Source organism: Papio anubis, chromosome 16 (assembly GCF_008728515.1).
Source record: "Papio anubis isolate 15944 chromosome 16, Panubis1.0, whole genome shotgun sequence".
NCBI classification, from domain to species: Eukaryota; Metazoa; Chordata; class Mammalia; order Primates; family Cercopithecidae; genus Papio; species Papio anubis.
Window position 1 is genome coordinate 71,032,834 of NC_044991.1, and position 23,416 is coordinate 71,056,249.

The following is a 23,416-nucleotide window of genomic DNA, read 5'->3' on the forward strand; positions in this document are numbered from 1 at the left end:
TAGGCGCGGTCCTGCATCCTTTTCCTAACTTCATACGAAATCCACTTCATTAGCAGCTATGAGTATCTGACTGTTCACCCGAGGAAACCAGGCCTTGGGAACATCAGGAGATTTTCCCAGGTTCACACTGGAGAAGCTGAGGGCACACAGGCTGGAGCCCGGGTCAGATCTTTATTATACCGTTTTCTTTTTGTTCTTGTTGTTGTTTTTCTTTGAGACAGAGTCTTGCTCTCATGCCCAGGCTGGAGTACAGTGGCACGATCTTTGCTCACCGCAGTCTCCACCTCCTTGGTTCAAGTGATTCTCCTGCCACAGCCTCCTGAGTAGGTGGGATCATAGGCACCTGCTGCCACGCCTGGCTAATTTTTGTATTTTTAGTAGAGACAGGATTTCACTATGTTGGCCAGGCTGGTGTCGAACTCCTGACCTCAAGTGATCCGCCTGCCTTGGCCTCCCAAAGTGCTGAGATTACAGGCATGAGCCACCACACCCGGTCAATATTATACTGTTTTCTAAACTTCACATCAGACGATGAGCACTGTTGGCTCGGCCCTCTGTCTGTGTCTATTTCCCGTTGGGACAGTAGGAGAAGCTCTTGTTTTCCTCCCTGCCTCCATCTCTCACATGTGGGTGCTCTCTTGGTAGGTTTTTGAGTAGCCCTCTAGCCAGGCCTCGCACAGGCTGCTGGACAGATAGCTGAACTGGATGCTGCTGTTTGAAGCAATTCTGGATCATTCGTTTGGTTTGGATCTGGATCATGAGTGGAGACACCTCTACTCACTGTTGAATTAGTGGAGTCCACACAATACAGGACCCAAGGTTATCCAGTCCTGACTGCCTCCCAAGACTGAAACCCTCTCTAAAATGCTCTGCCCAAAGGTCGTCTGACCTCTGCTTGTATACCTCCAGTGACAGGAAACTCACTATCTACCTCAGCAGACAGCCAGACCATAGATGGTGCCCTTATTGTTAGAAAGCTCCACTCACATTACGTAACATTTTAGGAACAACCTGGTGGGAAAAACTCAGACTGGGAGTTGAGATTCCTGGGTGTGAGATTGGGGTCACTGTGGTTAAGCCCCATCCCCTGGGAGGGTTTCAATTTCCTCCCTGTGAAGAACGCTGATCTCTGGTTCCTTTCACCACTAACATTCTGATGTATTTTCTAATTTGGCCACCTATTCTATAGGAGCAGTATTGAAGGGCTTGGAGAAACTGAGTACTCTTTAAGTGTGGCCCTCACCATCCCTCCTGGTGCACTATCTCCAGCTGCCCATCCTGCCCCTGGCCTCTGCATGGAGCCTGACCCCAACACAGACCTCTCAAGATGTTCTGGATTCGCTGGTGCTGCTACAGCCCTGAGCAAAAACACAGCTGCTTCGTTTACCACCCCACCCCAACGTAAGCAGTCCTCGGACTTTACAAAGACTTAGGGATTGTGCAGTCCCCAAGGCTTCCAATGCCTTTGCCCTGTGTCTCAACTAACTTTCAAATAGAGGGACCTTCTTATAGGAAGAAGAAGGAAAAATCAAGTGGAAAAACACCTTCATCAGGTAATTGAGGGAGAACTGGGGCTCAAGCTGCCTCTTGGTTTGGAAAGGGTGTGGAGGTGGCTAATCTGGCCCTGGCCTGAGAGTAATTCCAGACTGGCAGGCTGGACCGCCTGTCTCCATAGCAACTGTTGTTATTGGTAACTGAATAACCATTTCCTAGAACAGCGTGGGGGAGCTGCTGATGGTTTTCCCTTCTAGTTGGAAGTGAGAGGAGCCAGGCTGTTTGCTGATTGATCCTAAGTGCTGAGCTCTTTGCTGATTGGGATCTTCACTTGATGTTGGGCAAGCTGAAGCCACCCTTCTGTTTCACCTTGACCTCTGCCAGCAGAGAGGGTGGGACAAACTGACTTAATGTCTATTTTGCTGCTTCCTCTGAGAGGTTGAGAAAGGTGCTCAAGGGCATCTAGCTAGCAAGATCTAGAACTTGAACTTTGCCCTGTTTGATTCTGAAACCTGTGCTTGTGACCACATGGCTGTTCTGACTCTGTCCCGTTCCTCTGAGATCTCATGAAAACCTGATTAGCCCTCTCTCATGACACCATGAGCTGCCTAATCATTTGTGAGGACGGGTAGCATCTTACAGTGATCCACGGTCTGCACAAGGCTGTTCTAGAAGTTGTCTTACTTGATTATCCTGCAGTGGGGTCAGTGGGACCTTAAAATGCTGTAGCCCTAGAGTTATTAGGGTCATGCTCATCGAGGCCATTGCCTCAAACTTCCTGTTCTCCCCTCTGCACTCTCCCTGCATCCTGGGGAGGGATAGGCAGTGGAGCAGACCTGGCCACAGGAGTGAATTCCGGACCACTTTCACGGAGGCGCTTAGGCTATTGCACTTGTTACCAGGCCAAAGGAGCTTGCTGCCCAATGCACTAGAAGCCAATACTATGACACTGGGTTTTTGAGAAATGAAAAGCTTTTTAAGTTGACTAACAAGGAGACAGGAGTCCAGCTCAAATCTGTCTCCCTGTGCTGGCTTTCAGGCAGCCATTTCATTAAAAAAGGATTAGCGGGTGATTGGTGGAAGGAAAGGGGAGGTCTGGAAAGTCCTGGGATATGCACAGTTATCTCTGCATGCTACCACATGTGCAAATTTGTGGGAGTGTTCATGTGAAACAGGCAGTGTTTCCTGTTTTCAGACCAGGCAAGGTGGCTCACAAATGGCTCTATGATCCAGAGACAGTCAGCAGGGAGGGTTGTGATTTGTTATTATAAAAAATTAACAAATTACATCCTCAATGTGCTTAACTCCTATTCCCTTTGAAAAGGATCTTTGGGTACCTAATTGACATATTTTAAGAGACATATTGGCTAGTTAGACATCAATTGACATCCTCATTAAATATCAATTAACACATATCCTAATGTGATATTTAATTAGCTTGCTGTAGCTATTCTTTTAAAAGTCAATTAAATGCTTGGAATATTCTTACAAGCCGACTCCACTGATAGCAATTATGTGTGAATTCCTGTCATAAGTCATTTTTAGTGGATGGCAGGGCAAACTGATTCTGAGTATACACATCAGGTCTTTCAAGAAGAATTTAAAAATCAATCATTAGATATCCAATGATCCCTCTTCTCTGCTGATTGTGAATAAAAGGCATGTTCGGCTCTTGGACTGTAGTTTATTGCATTTTCACATGATTGTTGGAACTCTAGGTCAAACAGAACAGACACCTGCCTCCAGGGAGGGTTGTGCTTCATTTGAAAAGAATATTGTGGTAAAATAAACATAACATAAAATGTATCATCTTAACCTTTTAAAAATGTATAGTTCAGTAGAGTTAAGTACATTTTCATTGTACAACCAGTCTCCAGAACTGTTTTCATCTTGCAAGACCGAGACTCTTGTACCCATTAAATAATGATTCCCTTTTCTCTCTCCTCTCAGCCCTGGCAACCACCATTCTAATTTCCATCTCTAGGAGTTTGACTACTTTAGGTGCCTCACATAGAATTATACAGTATTTGTGTGTGTGTGTGTGTGTGTGACTGGCTTATTTAACTTAGCATAATGTCCTCAAGGTTCATCCATGTTGTAGCATGCATAGAATTTCCCTCCTTTTAAAGGCTGAGTAATACTCCATTGCATGTCTAGACCATGTTTTGTTTATCCATTCATCTGTTAATGGACACTTGCATTGCTTCTACCTTTTGGCTATTTGGAATAATGCTGCTATGAACACAGGTATACAAATATCTCTTGGTGACCCTGTTTTCCGTTCTTTGGGTACATACCCAGAAGTGGGATTGCTGGATCATGGAGTGTATTAGTCTGTTCTCAAGCTGCTAATAAAGACATACCAGAGACTGGATAATTTATAAAGGAAAGGGGTTTAATGGACTCACAGTTCCACATGGCTGGGTAGGCCTCATAATCATGGTGGAAGGCAAGGAGGAGCAAGTCACATCTTACACAGAGGGTGGCAGACAAAGAGAGAGAACTTGTGCAGGGGAACTCCTCTTTATGTAACCATCAAATCTCTTGAGACTTATTCACTATCATGAGAACAGCACAGGAAAGACCCACCCCCATGATTCAGTTACCTCCCACTGGGTCCCTCCCACAACATGTGGGAGTTGTGGGAGCTATAATTCAAGATGAGATTTGGATGGGGACATAGCCAAACCATATCATAGAGTACTTCTATGTTTAGTTTTTTTTGTGGACATACTTCATTTTTAAGTTAATTTATTCAATGCATTCATTAAGCACCTATGCTAGTGGACATTCTTTAAAAAGGAGAGCTCAGTCCAGTGAGCTGGCCAACCCAGGAATAAGCCTAACCTGTTAGGGCTACTGCTGCCGTAGTGATGATGCAAGCCCAGATGGTGTGATCGGTGCATTTCTAAATGTGGCATGAACCAGGCATACCAGTAGGGAGAGTCAACACAGCTGGCCTGAGGTTGCATCCTCAGAAAGGTCTACTTGCAAGGTTGGCCCTTGGCTGGTGTCTGGGTACTTGGGTTTCAGGAGGATTCTACCATTCCTGTAACTGGTAAGAGTGGCTCACTGTGCCTAAACTGTTTGTAGGCATGTGCTGAGCCTCTGCTTTCCTTCTGGGAGTCTGGAATTTCGGTACATGTTAGGCAGAGGGTGCTTATATGGCCTGCCCCAGTAGAAACCTTGAGTATTGACTCTCTCATGAGCTTTTCTGGTAGGCAACACCTCACACATGTCAACACCTGTCCCTGGGAGAATGAAGTGCATCCTGTGTGACGCCACTGGGAGAGGACCCTTTGAAGATCGCACCTGGTTTTCTCTGGACTTTGTCCCTGCGCCTTTTCCCTTGGCTGATTGTTTCGTGTCTTTTTGCTGTCATGAATCACAGCCATCACTATGACTCTGCCTTGAGTCCTGTGAGTCCTCCAGAAAATCATGGAAGTGTTCCTGGGGACCCCTGACATAGGTGATACCCTGTAGGAGGCCTTACAGAAGCAGAGGGTACATCCAAGGTGGCTCTTGAAAGATAGGGAAGAGTTTTCCAGGTGGACAAGGGAGAGGTGGCCGTCCAGCCAAAGGCACATCATGAGCTCAGGCATAGAGGCTGGAGGAGAATGGCCTGATGGGGCAGCTGCAGCTGAAACAGAGGGCAGCCAAAGCCAAGAGGGTGTGGGATGGCCACTCATGACAGGCCGGGAGCTGAAGAGCTGGGACTCTGTCCATCAGGCAACGAGGAGCCCCAGTGGGGTTTGGAGCAGGAGTGAGGGATGAGGGTTCTCCTGAAAGCCCCAGTGGGGGCTTCCAGGTGTAGTGAGGAGAGAAGGAAAGCAGAGAGAATGAGAAAGTAGTTGATAGAGTAGCCAAGGGGGGTGGAGAAGATGGAGGAAAAAGGGAAGGAGGCTGAAGGAGGAGGAAAGACGGTCATTAGGTGCTCAAGGGAGAACAAGTCATCCCTGCCCATGGCCCATGATAGGGCAACCACCACTCCCCAAGTCCTCAGAGGATTTCCTCTGCATCCTGCAGGAGAGAGGCTGCCCTGGCTCTGTTGGCCAAGGCAGCTGAGATGGGCTGTGTGTCTCTCTCTGCCTCAGTTTGTCTCTGTTAAATGGGAGGGCAACAACATCTACTTGATGGTTGTTGTGAGGAATTCCTGGAATAACAGATGTGATTCAACTTTTATCCCCTGATGTGTTGTCCTCAGGTGGAGGTGAAGATGGAAGTAATTTCTAAGTCTGGGGCCTGAAAGCTGGGTTCAGAGACAGGCTACATGCCACATCAGGTCAGACAGTGAGGTAGCTTTGCAGAAGGAAGTCAAGTGTATTAGTCCATTTTCACGCTGCTGGTAAAGACATACCTGAGACTGGGAAGGAAAAGAGATTTAATGGACTTACAGTTCCACATGGTTGGGGAGGCCTCACAATCATGGTGGAAGGCAAGGAGGAGCAAGTCACATCTTACATGGATGGTGGCAGGCAAAGAGAGAGCTCATGCAGGGAGACTCCTGTTTTTAAAACCATCAGATCTCGTGAGACTCATTCACTATCATGAGAACAGGGCAGGAAAAGCCCACCCCTATAATTCAATCACCTCCCACCAGGTTCCTCCCATGACACCTGGGAATTGTGGGAGTTACAATTCAAGATGAGATTTGTGTGGGGACACAGCCAAACCATATCACCAAGCTTCTGGAGACATCCATTCCTGCTGTGGGAAAGTGAAGCCACATATTCTGGCTGAATTAGTGAATTCAGTCCCTCCTAGGACACCGTATCCTGGCTACAGAGAGGCATCTTCACCCTGGAGGCGGGGACCGCATGGTGGCATGGGATGGGGAGGAATAGCACACTGCCCAGGGCACTGGGGTCCTGCTCTGCTGCCTGTTCCCTCTGTGTCCTGGGTGGCATGTGATGTGGCTAATGTGACTGCTCTGTGTCTGGATTCTGCATTGTGCCTGTGCCTGGCCTTGGAACCACTTTCACCCTGAAAAGTAATTCCAGGACTGTTGCTTCTGCCCGTTGCCACTCCCCTGCCTACAAGATAAAGGCCATGCTTCTTAGCTTGGCATTCAAGGCCCCCATAAGACCTTCAATGCTTTTTCCTGATGTCTGCCCTGGCTCCGCCCCCTGGCACCTCCTCATTATATTCTCTGACTGCACTTTTTACCCCATTCCTGACATTACGCCCACCTAGTCTAGTCTACCACCAAGGCAATGACCCCCTTGCCTCAGTGGCTCCAGCTTTTCCAAACTGTGATCTTGGGCAGATTCCCTCTGGTACATCAGTTTCCTCACATGTAGGAAGGATATGACATGAGAGGCTGCCCTGTTGGCAACTGGGACTACTTCATTGTTTGTCTTGGGGATTAGGCAAGATGGGGTTGAACAGACTACCTGAGGCTTCTGTCTACTCTGCCCCAAGGCCACCTGCTCCAAGCCCCTCTCTGGCACCATGTGTCCTGGTTTCTGCCCCCAAGCTTCTGGCCTTTATTCTCAGAAATGGCCCAGGGTGTTGCACAAGCAAGGTTTGGCCTCAAACAGACGTGGTTTAAAACTCACAGACTGGATGCTTCTAGACAAGTCACTCCTCTGCTCTGATCCTTAGGTGGGTAACACGGGGAGCTCACAGAGACTGAGTTAACATTTGCAAAGTGCCCAATGTCCAGGTGCTCCATGAATGTCAATTTCCTTCCTCCTTCCATGCGCAGTGCTTCAGTTCTGACATAAGTCAGCCCAGCAGCGTGACTGGGAGAGTGGATTCTGCAGCCAGTCTGCCAGGAGTCAGCTTTGCCTGACTGACTCCAGGAGTTCACTGGCTGTGTGAACTTGGGCAGGCCACTTAAATGCTCCGAGCTCTGAGTTTGTCACGTGTAAGATGGGGGCAATGAAGTGTCCACTCCTAGGCGTTGTTGTGAGGAGCTGGCAAGAGATCACAGCCCTGTGCCTGACACGTAAGTAACTCTTAGGTAAAGCTTCGCTGCTGTTAGTGATCTTTTCTTTCCCAACTCTAGTGGATTGTACTTTCCAAAGGAGGCTGCAACAATAGCTCCCATCCCATGTGCTCTTCTTACAAGGTGACCTTGATACATCCCCATCAGGAGGTGAAGTCTGTGTCCCTGACACTTGAAATTGAACAGATCTTTGCAACTGCTTTGACCAACAGAGTATGGCAGAAGTGACGCGATGTGTCTTCCAAAGGGAGGTCATGATAGGCAATATAGCCTCGCCTGGCTCTCCCTCTCCAGGCACACGTGCTGTAGGAGTCCAGCCACCATGCTGTGAGGAAACCCAGGTGACCAGGAGGGGCCATGTGTAGGCGTTTTGGCTGACAACCAGACTCAGTTATCAGAAATGCATTAGCGAACCTTAAAATGATTCCAGCCCCCAGCTCCTGTCTGAGTGCAACTGCAGGAGAGAGCTGAGAACCGCCCAGCTGAACCCAATCAGTCCCCAGACTGTGAGAGATAATGATAACGATACTATTAAAAAAATTCTGTGGTTTGGGCTTGGTGGCTCATCCTTGTAGCCCCAGCTATTTGGGAGGCTGAGGTGGGACGATTGTTTGAGCCCAGGAGTTTGAGATCAGCCTGGGCAACGTAGTGGAACCCCCATCTCTCCAAAAAATTAAAAAAATTAGCTGGGTGTGGGGGCACATGCCTGCAGTCTCAGCTACTTGGAAGGCTGAGGTGGGAGGATTGCTTGAGCTTGGGAAGTTGAGGCTGCAGTAAACTATGATCACATCACTGCACTCCAGTCTGGGTGACAGAGCAACAACCTGTCTAAAAAAAAAAAAAAAGAAAAAAATCATTTGGTGAACATTTTTAAGGGAAAAAGCAAAGTTTTTTTCCTATTAATCGGTGACCTCAGCATGGCATCAATAGAAAAACAAGTTAGGAGAAGGAGTTGCTGGTGGCTATTGATAACTGTCATGGAGGGCTTAGGATGACAGCAGAGTTGTCCCTGGGGCCCATCATGAACCTCAGTTTCTAAGCTAAGCACAGACAGCACAGAGGTGGCAGCAGCAGGTGGGGACATGTGTGGGCCTGCAAGTCAGAACTAGGTGGACCCTGCTTCCAGCGCCCACTAACTGTGTGGCTTTGGGCAAGTCCCTTCCCTGTTCTGGACCTCATTGGAGACATGTTTAATACACAGGAGCTGGGCCTGAATGTTCGTAAAGATGCTTTGGCCACACACAGGACTGTGATTCTCAGAGAGAAAACCCCCCTTCCTCACCCTCTCCCACTGCCAGGTGGAGATGGTTAGGAGGTCGGGAGCCTCTGCAGGACACGGGGCAATCCCCAGTCCCCATAGAGACACCAGCTTGCTCAGCTCATCCGCCATCTTCATGGTCTTTTCTGCCAGCCCCCTTTACCTTGCATTTCCCAGCATCACCTCACTGACACCTCTGATTGCCACATTTCTGTCCTATCACCTCCCCTCACATTTTGCTGTCACCCACACCCTTGTAGCCATCCTGACAGATTCCCAGTGTCTCCCCAATGCATTTATAGACTCTTCTACAACTGCCATCAAACCCCACCCTCTTGTTTCACCTCACAATCCCAATGTCAATTCCCTTTACAATTTCAGGTCACATGCCAACATCCATCCCCTTCACCCCTGCAACCCCCAGTTGCCCTACAACCTCAAGGCACCACCTCCACCCTCCGCTACCACCCCTGAAGCTGCCCAGCCTTTGCCTATACTTTTGTGGTCACCTGGACCATGGTAGATGCTTCCCCTGTCTTCTCATTGTCCCCTTCACCCCACCCAAAACCAGCCTGAAAATTACTGAGTTGCCATTTGCTGCCCAGATCTCTGCTCTGTTTCCTCGTTTGATAATGAAGAGTTGTTAGTATAATCTCTACTTTGCACGTGGAGGACTTGAGGCTCAGGGAGGCTAACTAATCTGCTTGGAGTTTCATGGGGCCAATGCCTAAATAGCCCACACCTAGCTAATGTCATACCTGCCCCTGCTGCCTCCTGCTTCTCTTACCCACATTGTCTGACTTTCATCCCATTCTGTCTCCCTCTTCCTGCACACTCCCTCCCCATACTTCCTCCCTTCCAAGTGGCCTATGTTGAACTGAGGCAGAATGATCTGGGTACAAAGGATGGAAAGGTCTAGCAAGCATGGAATCCTTTGGCTCTTGGAGCCTCAGATTTCTTATCTATAAAATGGGGGCAAGAGATGGTTCCTTCATGTGACTGCTATGAGCATAAGCAAGAGCGTACCTGTGGCGTCATCTAACAGAGTCGGGTGCATGGTAAGCATTTGATGAATGCACAAAAATATTCCAGGCACAGGATGCCATCAGGTTATGAAAAACACCTTTTCCAGATCCCCCAGGAGGCCCACCTTTGTCCCCCTGCCTGTGCTGTGGGCTGGTGGGGTGGTGGCATAGTCAGCTCCAGCAAGCCCTGTGGGCCAGGGGCTTTTACAACTGCTCCTTTACTCAGCCCCTTAGGAAGAAGACCCCAAATGAGGCCCCAGGGCCCAGTTATCAAGAGGCTGAGCAGAGCTTGGAACCGGAAACTAACTAGAGTTGAAATCCAGCTCTGCCACTCATTGGCCTTTGAACTTCATCTCTTTGTGCCTCAGTTGCATAGTTTCATCATTTGTAAAATGGGGATATAAGCTGTGCCCGTCTCATTGGACTGGTTGTGAGAATGCAATGAGTAAATCCAAGCACCTTGGCACACGGTGAGTGCTCAGTAGATGTTAGTTACTGTTCTCACCACGGAGCCCGCTGAGCCCCAGGAGCCAGAGGTCCCTGCTTGGCACCAACAAAGGACATGAGGTTGTGAGTTGTGCACAGAAGGCCAGGCCCAGGTCCAGGATGGTCTTTCTCCAGCCCCTTTGTGTGCCAGGCTTTGTCATCAGCTCTCTCCACACCCAGCCTTTAGGAATATAATTATGAGACCCACTTCCAGGTGAAGAAACTGAGGCTCAGAGATTCTGAGAGACTCCCCAGCTGGTAAGAGGCAGTCAGGACCAGAGCCCGGATTGGCTGTGTCTTCATTTGCTCATCTCCAGCCATTCACCTGGCGCTGAGGACCTGCTAAGTGCCAGGCACCGTTCCAGGTGCTAGGGGTACTCTGCAGAGAAACATGGATATGATGCCTGCCGCTCCTGGATTTCTACCAGAGGATGCTGCCTCAGGAGCAGGAGAAAAGTCAGGCCTCAAATCTGCTGGGCAAGCATTGTTCACAGGGTCAGCTGAGCTACGCACAGGTGACAGGTAGAAGTGGAGCTTGAAGAGTTAAAAAATAAGAGCCAATTATTTATCTGGGTACTGATGACTGCTTGATCAATGAAGAAGGAAGGAAAGATTGGGGTGACTGGGGCTGCATTAATAAAGGTTTAATAATCAGAATAAAGGAGGTGAGAGTCCCACTTGTTGCAATCTGGATCAGATCTCATCAGTTCTACACTCTCACTATAAGGAGAACATGGCGTCGTTGAAGAGATGACATCAAAAACAGCTAGGATGGCCTGTGGGCCTTGGCTGAAGAGCTGGGGCCATGCATCAGGCAAAGAGGCAGCTTACTTGGGACATCAGTGTTGCTTTCAGCTGCCCAAGGGTGTCTTGTGGACTCACTTCAAGGAACTTGGGGGGCCTTAAGGTCATAACCTGGACCAGATAGTGAACATTATAGAGTTCTTATGAGAATGAACTTTGACCTATCAAAATCCTCAGTAATGGGAGGCAGTTACTAGAGGCAGTGAGTTCCTTGTCACCTAAAGTGTGTGAGCAGAAGCTAGATCATTTAACTGGGGCACTTGGGAGGGGTGTCGGACTAGGAGGTGCCTCAAGTTTCCATGCAGCTCATGCCTAGAGTCTCTGCTTTTACTGTTCCTTCTGCCTGGAAGGTGTTCCAGGTGCTGCCTTCTCATCCTTTAGGTCTCAGCTTTAATGTCACCTCCTCAAGGAAGTCTCCTTTGATCACTCAAGGTCGGTTTCTTCCTCTCCCACCCCACTGAAATTCTATTTCAGAGACCTGTTGAATTCCTTCACAGGATTTTCCACAGTTTGTAATTACTTAGTTAGTTTTACTTGTTTGATGTTAATGCCCTCAAAAGACTGCAGAGGCAGGAAGGTAGAGACCAAATTGTCTTTGTTTTGTTGTCTCGTTTACCAGCTGTGCCTCCAATACCTGGGATATCCTCAGTAAGCATTTCTTGGATGGATGGATGAATGGATGGATGGATGGACAGACTGATGGATGGAGAGATGAACTGATGGACAGATAGATGAATGATGGATGGATGAGTAGATGGATGAATGAATGAATACATGAATACATGCGTGGGTGGATGGATGACTTCCCACTGACATGTTTTCAGGTGTAAACTTCTCTGTGTGTTCAGGGCATCCTTATACGTAGATGATGGGCAGAGAGCTGAGCTATGTGTGTGTTCCATTTCCAGTTCCTGTGCACAGGAATGATGACTTCTCTGGGGAATCACTGTAGTGAACTGATTAGCAGCTAATTACAAGAGGACATTTTTATGTTTTGACCCCAGAATTAACCACATGAACTTTGATGAAGAGGAAAATCAAGGACTGGGGTGAATTCATTTAAATTTAGTTTAATATGTCCTTTCAGCATGTAAGCAGCTAATAAAAATGGACATCTTTCATGTGCAAATCTCCTCTGAAGGGTCCTCCGTGGATGTTCCAGGGTCACAGCCAGTTCTCTTTGAAGTGTGGCCCAAAGATCTCTGGAGGCAGGTTCACGAGCTTTTGTTAAAATGTAGATTCTGGGGCCCACTCCGACCCATTGAATGGGAACTTCAGAAGTGGGGCCCAGGATGGGACATTTCTGACGCACTCTTGTCTGAGCTTAGGCCCCTGGGAAACCATCTCAGACAGACCCTGACAGATGATGAAACAGGTCAGCCACACACAGTGGCTCACGCCTGCAATCCCAGTGCTTTGGAAGACCTAGGCGGGCAGAGCACTTGAGGTCAGGAGTTCGAGACCAGCTTGGCCAACATGGTGAAGCCCCATCTCTACTAAAAATACAAAAAAATTAGCTGGATGTGGTGGCACGTGCTCATAATCCCAGCTACTTGGGAGGCTAAGGTACAAGAATTGCTTGAACCGGGGAGGTGGAGGTTGCAGTGAGCTGAGATCATGCCACCGCACTCCAGCCTGGGTGATGGAGTGAGACTCTGTCTCACAAAAAGAAGGAAAAGTATTATATTGAAAGAAACAAGAGGCAGCTGAGGCCAGAGTGGGGCAGTGACCTACTTAAGGTCACACAGCAAATCCATGGCACAGCTCAGACTAGAACCTTCTCTTTTGTCTGCAGACCAACAGGCTGTTCTTGATGATGGGTGACAGTGAATGGAACTTAGGGTTAAAAATAATCATATTGCTCCCATCTTAAACTTACATTTTCCAGTCCCAATTTTCTACGAATAATGTCCATTAAATAATTAATGTTCCTGAAAATAGTCTGGGCTCCCTCATGCCTTTTTATTCCTGGAACATCAAACCCTTTCAGATCATAATTAATTAAGACTCTTGATGTCCCCGAGAGGTAGCCAGACACCCACAGAAACTTGGTAATTGGTTCCGAATACCAAGAGACATTCTGCATTCTAGAATTTCCCTGATTTGAGGAGATGGGACTGGAGAGAGAGAAACGTGGCTCAGAGGGCTGCCACGCACCAGGCAATGTGCAAGCTGCTTCTCATATATTCTCACTTCTCAGCCTTGTGACACTGGGAGGTACATGGAATTATCCCCATTTTACAAATAGAGGCAATGGAGGTTCGGACCACCCAAGGTGGCATTCTTCAGCCTGGTGGCATTGAAGGAGGTGGCAAATCTGTGTTACAGAACTCATCACATTGCCACAAATTGAGGTCAGGGTGGTGTTTGTTCTGTGCTGGTTTTTGTTTTGTTTTGTTTAGAGATAGGATCTTGCTCTATAACTCAGGCTGGAGTTCAGTGTGGTCCAGCCATGGCTCACTGCAGTCTTGACCGTCTGGGCTGAAGCGATCCTCCCACTTCAGCCTCCCGAGTAGCTGGGACTACAGGTGCATGCCACCACACCTGCCTAATTTTTTTATTTTTTATTTTTTTGTAGAGACAGTGTCTTGCTGTGTTGCCCAGGGTAGTCTCAAAACCCTGACCCCAGGCAATCCTCCTGCCTCAGCATCCCAAAGTGCTGGGATTACAGGCGTGAGCCACTGCACCTGGCTATGCTGGTTTTAAAACACGCTTTGCTCGTGGCTTGACCACACTTGGTCAGCGTGGCTGAGAGGAGTGGAGTGAGTGTTCCTGGGATGCACCAGGAGGGTAATGAGGAGGGTGAGCAGAGCTGGGATCTGGGGTTAGACAGAGGCCATGCTGTAGAGAACCTGCCTCCAGGCAAATAGCGTGTTTTGCGCTATTTCTAAATAACCACCCCTCACACCCATCAAGGCCTTCATGGAGGTACCACACACAACCACCCCTAGCTGTTCATTTACTCATTCATTCATTCATTCATTCATTCAACAAATATTTACTGAGCAACTGTTATGTGCCAGGCACTGTCTCAGGCACTGGGGAAACAGCAGGGACCTCGGTGGCGACACAGACAATCAAGCAGCTGTGGAAGACGGGGAACAGTGAGCTGAGGCTCAGAGTGGGGGAAAAGTGCCATAGGATTGTGGACTGTGGACTGTGGACCGAAAAGAGGACTCGCATTTCTGCCACTCCTGCCCTAAGGAGGGGGAGCAAGTATGTGGGGAGGGCAGGGCCAGATGGTCCTGGCCAGCTGAGAAGCAGTGTTGGAACATGAGGGTGCTTTAGCTGTGGGTTAGGAAATGGGTGGCCATGAAAGGGTGGGGGCTAGGAGTGACACAGGCTGACTTAGGATGTGTAAGCACCTTGTGGCTCCAGTGTAGACTGCAGATGGGGGCAGGTAGGGACTGCGGGTGGCTGCAGGGAGCCCAGGTAAGAGGTGGTGGCTGATTGGTCTGAGGAGGGAGGGATGAGGCTTGAGCCAAGGGCAGACCCAGATATATCTAGCGCATCTACCCAGGCTGACTTCTGGGTATTTGGAGACTCGCTCTGGGCCAGGGCAGGGACTTTTCTCCCATTCAATAGGTGGGAACACTGAGACCTCCAAAGTGAAGTGAAGTGTCTGAGTTCTCTCCGGCAGGTGCAGTGCTACACAAGGCCTCTGCCCACCTTTGTGGCCTGGCTGGACCAGGGATCTTGTCCCTCAACAAGTAAGCGAGTCCAGCTCAGGAGAGAACCCAGCCCTGCAGGTGCTCAGGGTAGACACAGCCTCCATTTACAGTGAACCCATTCCCTGGACTGGACAAGGAGGGCTCAGAGAGGCTTGAGATGGAGCAGGGCTTGGGAGGAGGCTGCAGTCAGATGGGGGAGGAAGATGAGAGGCCCAAGCACAGTTACATAATGACACTCAGCAGCGGCTGAGGACAGGCAGCTCTGACGGTGGTGGTGGTGGTAAGGTTGGAGGGGGGATCGGGGGTAGGAAGAGTGATCAGAGAGGCCTTCCTGGAGGAGGTGAGGAAACCACAGTTCAAAGATGTGGCCAGCAGGGTGTGAGAGATGCCAGTGAGAGTGGAGGGTGGGTTTGGGTAGGAGAGACCCTCTAGGTGAGAGGATGGGGTGTGGGTGTTTTAGGATTAAGGGTGAAGCCTCGTCATCTAGGCTGGGAGGCAGGAGGCCTGGCCTGTGGCCCCAGTTCTTCCCTGAGTGATCAGCTGCCTAGAGTGGCCAGTCACACCCCCTCTGGAGAGCCCTTTCCCCTAACTGAGCCTCGAGGGGGGCCTGGTCATGGCAAAACAAGTATTCCCCATTCATGGTAAAAATAATCTCTCCAACTGTCTTAGAAGATCTGTAATTTTTTTCATTTCTTTCTTTTTTTTTTTTTTTTTTTGAGACGGAGTCTCTCTCTGTCGCCCAGGCTGGAGTGCAGTGGCGCAATCTCCACTCACTGCAAGCTCCGCCTCCCGGGTTCACGCCATTCTCCTGCCTCAGCCTCCCATGTAGCTGGGACTACAGGCGCCCGCCACCATGCCCGGCTAATTTTTGTATTTTTAGTAGAGGCGAGGTTTCACCATATTAGCCAGGATGGTCTCGATCTCCTGACCTCGTGGTCCGCCCGTCTCTGCCTCCCAAAGTGCTGGGATTACAGGCGTGAGCCACCGCCCCCAGCCTTTTTCATTTCTTTCATACGGTATATGTTAAAAAGTAGTTAATTATTTAGATAGCATACTGTTAAAGACTGTATTACAAAGTTCATGTTTAATGCAGAAAAAGACATTTTTATCATCTTGTCCCTTGAAAAAGAGATACACACAATTTCTTGTGAATTTCTTTTGAATTAATTATGTAATAAATGGCACAATTTGTTGACAAATATATCTTTGAAGGACATCTCATGTTTAATTTGGGGGAATAAATGCATTTGAAAATGTACGTTGATGTTTCATTCTGTACGTAATTGAAAAACTGCTTTCACAGCCGGATGATAGGGATTTGTGTGTTTTGTGCCTAAAATAAAAGCCATGGGATTACTGGTGAATTTGGAGGTTTTGTTTCAAATTGACTATAAATAGGAGAGAAGGCTCCAAGCTGATGTTGGTAAGACCCACTCAGGGAACCCACTGTGGTGTGGATAGCTTCTTTCCCCTCCAATAAATGAAAAGTTAAATTGGTTGTGCCCATCTCTGCATTTTCTCTCTTTGTAATTGGTTTTTGTGGTGCTGGAAACATATGGATGTGTTTTATAAGAATTCTGATCAGATGGCACCAATGAAAGGTAGCACGAGGCACATCCAGTGAATTATCATTTCAGCGATGCCCATTCACTTGTATTTCAACTTCACTGTGCCTGGCTTCCTGTTCTTAGCTAATATTCTGTTGTGGGTATAAATGAAACAGGGTATGAGTAAGAATGTGAGCAACTGGAACTATCAAACAGCCAACATCCTACAACAAATGTAAAATTACAACAGTGATAAGATTCATAAGATGCTTACAACACTGGAATATAGTCGGTGGTCAACAAAGGTTAGCTATGGTGATGATGATGAGGGCTCCGAAAGGGAGTGCTCTGGAGCTAAATTGCTGTGTGACCATGGGCCAGCTGCTTACCCTTTCTGTGCTTCAGTTTCTTCATGCAACATGGAGACAATTAAGGCACATGCCTCCTAGGTTTGTTGTAAGCTTTAAATGAATTAACATAAAAAGTGCTTAGAGTGTTCTGAGCACACAGTAAGAGCTAAAAAATGTTACTTACTTGTAAAAATCATTATCACTATTATTCTCATAATTAGTCGAGGGAGGTTTCCCAGAGGGAATGACTTGGAGCTGAGCTGTGAAAGATGAGTCAGCGATAGTAAGGCAACAATGGAGGGATAAGCATTCCAGGCGGAAGGAACAGCATGTACAAAAGTCCTATGGTGGGAACAGACTGTGGTACATTTGGGGAGTTGAACAGGGCGAGTGGGGCTGGAGTAGAGTGATCAAGGAGGAGTGGGAGGAGACCTGAGACTGGAGAGATCAGCTGGGGGCCTGAGGAGGTTGGGCCTGGGGGCTTTTGTTAGGGCTGTTAGTCTTTATGCTGAGAGCAATAAATGCCAACAAGGGGTTTGTAAGCCAGGGAGAGGCAAGATCTCCCTGTCGATTTGCAAAACTCCCTCTAGTGGTTTTGGGGAGGGCTGAGGATGGCGGGATGAGGGCTTTGGTGGGGTGGGGCTGGGAGGGATGAAGAGATAATTGCAGAGAGGAGTCTAAGATGCGGCCCCCAGAGGAGCTGGTGATGCATAGGGTGGTTGTGAAGAGTGAGGAAGAAAAAGAGGACAAGAACAACGCCCCTCTTTTTTGGTTTGTGTAGCCACTGGGTGGGTAGTGGTGCCTGAGCATGATGGTGTGGGGGGTGAGATTACTTCTCTGAGCCTCAGCTTCCTTATTTGTGCCCCCAGCCTGTGGTGGGGATTATTAAGTGAGAGAATGTATGAAAGAGCCGTCAGCGCAGCCCCCACAACGTGTCTTTTTCCCCCAGACTCATCACCTGGGACCTACCTCCTTCCTACCATGGCATTGGTGGGATAGAAGGTAAATATCACCCACGCCCAAGTCCCTGGATCTTGTTTTCCTCATCTATACAATGGGGGCAAGGGCCCTTAACCCACAGGTTTCTATGAGATTCACAGGATGACGCTTTATGTGCATGAAGGGCTGTGGTTCATGGTCAGTGACCAGCAAGCCTGGGTCTGAGACATGTTTCCTCTTCCTACCTCCTCCCTTCTGCAGCATGGCTGAACGAAACTTTTTGTTTTGTTTTGTTTTTGAGGTGGAGTACCATTCTGTGGCTCAGGCTGGAGGGCAGTGGTGCAATCTTGGCTCACTGCAACCTCTGCTTCCCATGCTCAAGGGATTCTCCTGCCTCAGCCTCCTGAGTAGCTGGGACTACAGGTGTGTGCCACCACTTCCAGCTATTATTTTTTGTTTGTTTTTTTAGTAAAGACAGGGTATCACCATGTTGGCCAGGCTGGTCTTGTACTCCTGACCTCGAGTGATCTGCCCGCCTCGGCCTCCCAAAGTGCTGGGATTATAGGCATGAGCCACTGCGCCTGGTCCTAACATATATACATTTATGTGCATGCAACATACATGTACACACGTGTGCTCACACATTCCTCCTGTCAGTTTCTTCCCTCAACACACGCATACCTGCACACACTTACACACACACTCATGGCACCCACCTCCACACACCCCTTGAAAATTCAAACTCAGAAGGTCTCTAGAGCCCCACTTGCTATCAGTGAAAATACAATGCAAACCATATATATCATTTTAAGGTTTCTTGTAGCCACATTAAAAGTACAAAGTAAAAGTACACATTAAAAGTGCAAAGAAAGGCTGAGATTAATTTTAGTACGATATTTCATTTAACCCAATATATCTAAAATATCATTTCAACATGTAATCAAAGCAAAACTTATTTGAAACTCATGTAAACTTATTCTGATATTCTTGATGGGGTTTTTGTGCGGTCTTAAAAATCCACGTGTATTTTACACTTACAAGACAGGCCACATTTCAAGGGCACAATTACCACATGTGGCTTATGCTGTGACATTGGATGGCACAATTGGGGATTATCTGCTCAGAACCCTCGTTCAACTGATGGGGAAACTGAGACCCCGAGTGGGGCAGTGACTGGCCCTAAAGAATGCAGCCTGGCCGCTTTATCCCACAACACCCTGCTGTGTAAGGTGTCCAAGGCCCTCATCTACCCCTACTGTGGGCAGAGTGGCCCCGGCAGAGCTCCACACCTGGCCTCCCAGAAGAGGCACTGCCCACGCATGAATCAGGCTTGGGGTGGCCTGCAAAGCCTACTGGTCTGTGATCCTCTCCTGGGGGTGCATCAGCTGGAAGCGTCGGGGTTCACTGCAGGGAGGGAACACTTGGGTCCTCCTCCTTTTCTTACAGCCCCCACATGGGGTGGCTGGAAAGGGACCACGTGGAAGCCAGGCAAGGCTGAGACAAGGGGGACATGGTGACTCTCTCTCCCTGGTGGGCCCGGTCCTGGGGTCAGGGAATTCATTCTGCCTGCCTTGGTTCTGCCTTTAGCTGCTGAGGCCAGAGTTCATGGAGAGCGGGCGGCTGACCCAGATCCCATATCTCCTCCCAGCTGTGAAAGCTTCTCTGCCAATCAGCCACCAGAATCTTCAAGGCTAAATAAGAGGTAATGAGTCTGCTAGAAAAATGGGTCAGAGGTCCATTAACTCAGGCTCAGACGTGGCTGAGAGCCTGCTTTCACTATGGCAATGACTCCAGCACGAGGCAGAGGTGGGGGCTTGGACTCTTCGAGAGAGGGGTTGAAGATGGAGCCTCAAATGCCTGAGGGGCCCAGGGCTTGCAGGTGAATCAAAGCCCCAGGCCAGCTTCCTGGGGGACTTGCTACCTGCCCTGCCACCTGGCCCTTGGCGGAGTCAAGGGCATGTGCCACATACTCAATGCTTTGAGTATCGTCTCATTTAACCCTCTCAACAACACGGTGTGGGATGCTGTACAGTGGCTGTCTCCACTTCATAGATGAGGAAACTGAAGCACAGCCAGGGGAGGGAATCTGCCCAGAGTCTCACAGTCAGCAATGGGAGGAGCTGGGATTCACTCCCAGGTGAGCTTGACTCTGGGGTGGGATGGAAGGTGCCCTTTCTGTCATAGTTTCACCCAGGGTCGAAGTCAGGCTCATTTAGGCCAGGCTCTTTCGTGCAGCCAGCTGTCTCTCTGAGCTCTTGTTCCAGAGAGCCAGCTGCACTGGGAGGTATCTCTGTGGGTCCTGGGTGCCTCACGCCCTCCACACTCAAACCTGAGCTCCCCTGACCTGCCCCTGCTCTGTCTGCCTCATGGAGACAGGAGACTCTCCGCATGGAATTAGGCTCCCAAAGCCATTCTGATCTTCTGCTGCTCCCTCAACCTCATACCTAGTGATCCGTGCATCAAACATACACTGAGCACCTATGATGTGCCGGGCACTGATCTAGGTTCAAAGGAGAAACCAGTGGACAAAATCAACAAACATTTCTACATTCCATCTCGCAGGGGCTAACTCAAGAGGAAACATGAATAAGCAAATGATGTGCCTCACGGACTGCCTTGGAGGGTGTGGAGCAGGGTAAGGAACTGGGAATCTTGGAGGAGGTTGCAATATTTATTGGGGTAGTCGCAGCATGCCTTATTGAGAAGCTAACCCTTGAGCAAGATTTTAAAGGATCAAGAGAATGAGTCAAGGGATATTGAAGGGAAGAGAATTCCAAAGAAGGGGAACAGCCAGTGCAAAGATCCTGGGAAGAAATGGTGCTCGCAAGCTCAAGGAATAGCAGAGTGTGGGTGGAGAGGAAGGAGTAGGAAGAGGAGAGAGATATTAGCAGGAGATGAGGTCAGAGAGAAGACAGGGAGTGGGCAGATCATGCAGGGTCTTGTGGAACAATGCAAGGCCTGACTTTGACCCTGGGTGAAATGATGCCGTCTGATTTACCTTCAAAAAGGCTCACTCAGAGAGGGGAGGCAGGGAGGCCAGTGAGGTGGCTGCAGCCAAATTCAGGTAAGAGAGGAGAGGGTGGCTGGGACCGGGGAGAAGGGGTCAGATTGGAGTGTGTTGTGAAGACCGAGATGGCAAGGCCTCCTGATAGGTTGGACAGGTTGACAATTGAGAAGGGGGAGTCTGCAGGTGGGGCAGGTTTGGGGGAAGATCAGGAGTCCAGCTTTGGAGCTGTGGGGGTGGAAAGGCCTCCTAGACATCCCAGTGGAGATGTTGAGAGAGTCAGGTTTATGGGCTTCCGGATGGGGACAGAGGTCTGGGCTAGAGTGGCTGGCATGTGGGTAGACATGGTCACCAAGGGAGGAGCCCCAGGGCCATGGGGAGAAGAGGAGGGATGAGCAGAGGCAATGAGAAGGAGTAGTTGCAGGGTTGGAGGAGAACTAGGAGAGCTGAGCTGTGCCGGGTTAGGTAAGATGACTGAGCATTGCCCAGGAGACTTAGTGATGTGGAGATCATCAGTGGCCATGTGGGTGAGGCCTGGCCAGGGTGATTCCCGGGTCTGAGCAATCTACCTTTTATGCATGTGGCAGGCTGAATAGCAGCCCCCATGAGGTGCTAGGCACGAATCCCCACAGCCCCTAAATATTGATATTAGCTCTATGGCAAAATGGTCTTTCTGGCTATGTTAAGGATTTTGAGATGGGAAAATTATCTGAGAATGCATGAGCCCTACATACAATCCTTATGAGAGAGAGGCAGAGGGAGATTTGACACAGACAGACAGATGGCAATGTGACACCGAGGTAGAAATTGGAGTCATGCTGCTACAAGTTAAAAAGTGTCACAGCCACCAGAAGCTGGAGGAGGCAAGGAATGGATTCTGGCCTGGAGCCTCCGGAGGGAGCACAGTGCTCTTGACTCTTTAATTTCAGCCCAGTGATAATGACCTCAGACTTCTGGCCTCCAGAGCTGCGAGAGAATACATTTCTGTGACTTTAAGCCATCATGTTTGTGGTAATGTGTCACAGCGGCCACAGGAAACAAACACACCCCTTCTGGCATCAGGTCCCCCCGCTTCCCACTCGCCTTAGTCATCCTCTGTCCCTCATCCAACAATTGTCACAGCCTCATCACCAGGCTCCTGCCTCCAGGCTGCCCCAGCGCCTGCCCTCCCCACACAGAGCCTGATGGGGTAACTTCCGTCCCTAATACCCTCTGCATGGAGCCCACAGTCATTAGCCCGAAGCCCAAGGCTTTTCCTGATAAAGCCCTAACAGTCTCCACACTCATTTCTCACCACTGGCTCCCAGAACGTATGCTCCATAACCTCCATGCAATTTTCAGTTGCTACATGTTCTCTTAAGCTTCCGAGCCATTGTACTTGCTGTTCCCTCTGCCTGGAACACCCTTCCCCATCCCGGAAATAGGCATGGTTTGTTTCCTCATCAAATTTAGGTCTTTACCCAAAGAACTTTTCTGAGGACCATTTTAAAAGTGCAACTGCCTCTTCAGCTCCACGTTCCTGATTCTCTTCCCCTGCCTTGTTTTTCTCCACGGTGCTTATCACTCACTACCTATGTATTTAACTAATTTGTTCATTGTCTTGTGCCTCCAATTAGAATTCAGTTCCACAGGGGCAGGGGATGTAGTCTGTTTTGTGTACACTTGTATCTCCACCACCAAGGAATGTGTCTCACATGTAATAAGAACTCAATAATTATACGCTGAACGAATGAGTGGGTGTATGAATGAATGAGCAAAAGAGACCAAAAAGCCCCCAAAAAACTAACCAGGTGTGGTGGCGCATGCCTGTGGTCCTGGCTACTCAGGAAACTGAGGTGGGAGAATGGCTTGAACCCAGGAGGTGGAGGTTGCAGTGAGCTGAGATCACGCCACTGCACTCCAGCCTGGGTGACAGAGTGAGACTCTGTCTTAAAAAAAAAAAAACAAACAAAAAAACCAGGAGCACATGTTATCTCTGAGGCCGAGAGAGTTAAGTGTTTCTTAAAAATATAGAAACCTCTGAATCATCCATTGTAAAAATGAGTCAAGTCTAGGTATAATGCTAATGTATTTTTATTGCATAAAACTTTTTCGGGGATTTGATTACTGGCACAGCCTACCTGTGAGCCACAATATTTATTCAACAAAAGACCCATTCAGCTAGTTCCGCCAAACTCTCACTTTCTTTGAGGATGAGGACGCCTTAAGTGCCAAGCCCTTGCTCAATGCTTCATGCTGTGATTTTCCCACCAGCCCTTTCCCTGGGGTGTAGGGACAGGTAAACAGTGCGGCCCCTCACTGTTTCCTGATCCCGTTTCCAGGAAGTAACTAACAGGAAAAGCTTGATGTGTAGCATGGTGTATCTATATAAGGAAACACAAAGCTACGTCATTTTGAAAGTGGTAGTCCACAAGTCCTGTTATCCCACAACTGTTTCCCCTCCCCAATCCCAGTCATCTGTGGATACCTTTCCATGTCATTATTAAAATCTGTGTCATTTCTCCCATCACTTTAGGGCCACCTCATCCCACCCTAGAGTAACTATGGGGACCAGTTTACTGTGCACCTTTCCTGGTGTGTCTGATCTTAGTCTCACCATGATCTGTCTATATAGACATACACATGTATACACACAAACAGCGCTATGGGGAGGGACACATGCCCTGTCACGGAGCAGCAGCTGCTGTCTTCAGACCAGCTCTCCCACCTGGGAGTCCCCGCCCACCCCTTCCCAGCCTCTACAGAAGCCCAGGAGCAGGTGTGGGCTCTCCAGGGAGGTCGTGGTGGGGAAAGGAGCCCTTTCTGTCAGAGAGGAGAGCGGGGGGCTGGGGATGGGTGTGTTAATAGTCCTCTCTTGCAGCACACACGTGCTATTTTTAGCAGGCCAT

At 48.9% G+C, this 23,416-nt stretch overlaps 1 long non-coding RNA gene across 1 annotated transcript; it reads left to right on the forward strand.

Moving 5' to 3' along the window:
• Positions 1–412: 412 nt before the first annotated feature.
• LOC110740497 lies at positions 413–22,408 on the forward strand. The gene is made up of 3 exons (XR_002515119.2): positions 413–1,553; positions 19,112–19,226; positions 20,087–22,408. It is a non-coding gene; the product is annotated as an uncharacterized LOC110740497 (long non-coding RNA).
• Positions 22,409–23,416: the final 1,008 nt, after the last annotated feature.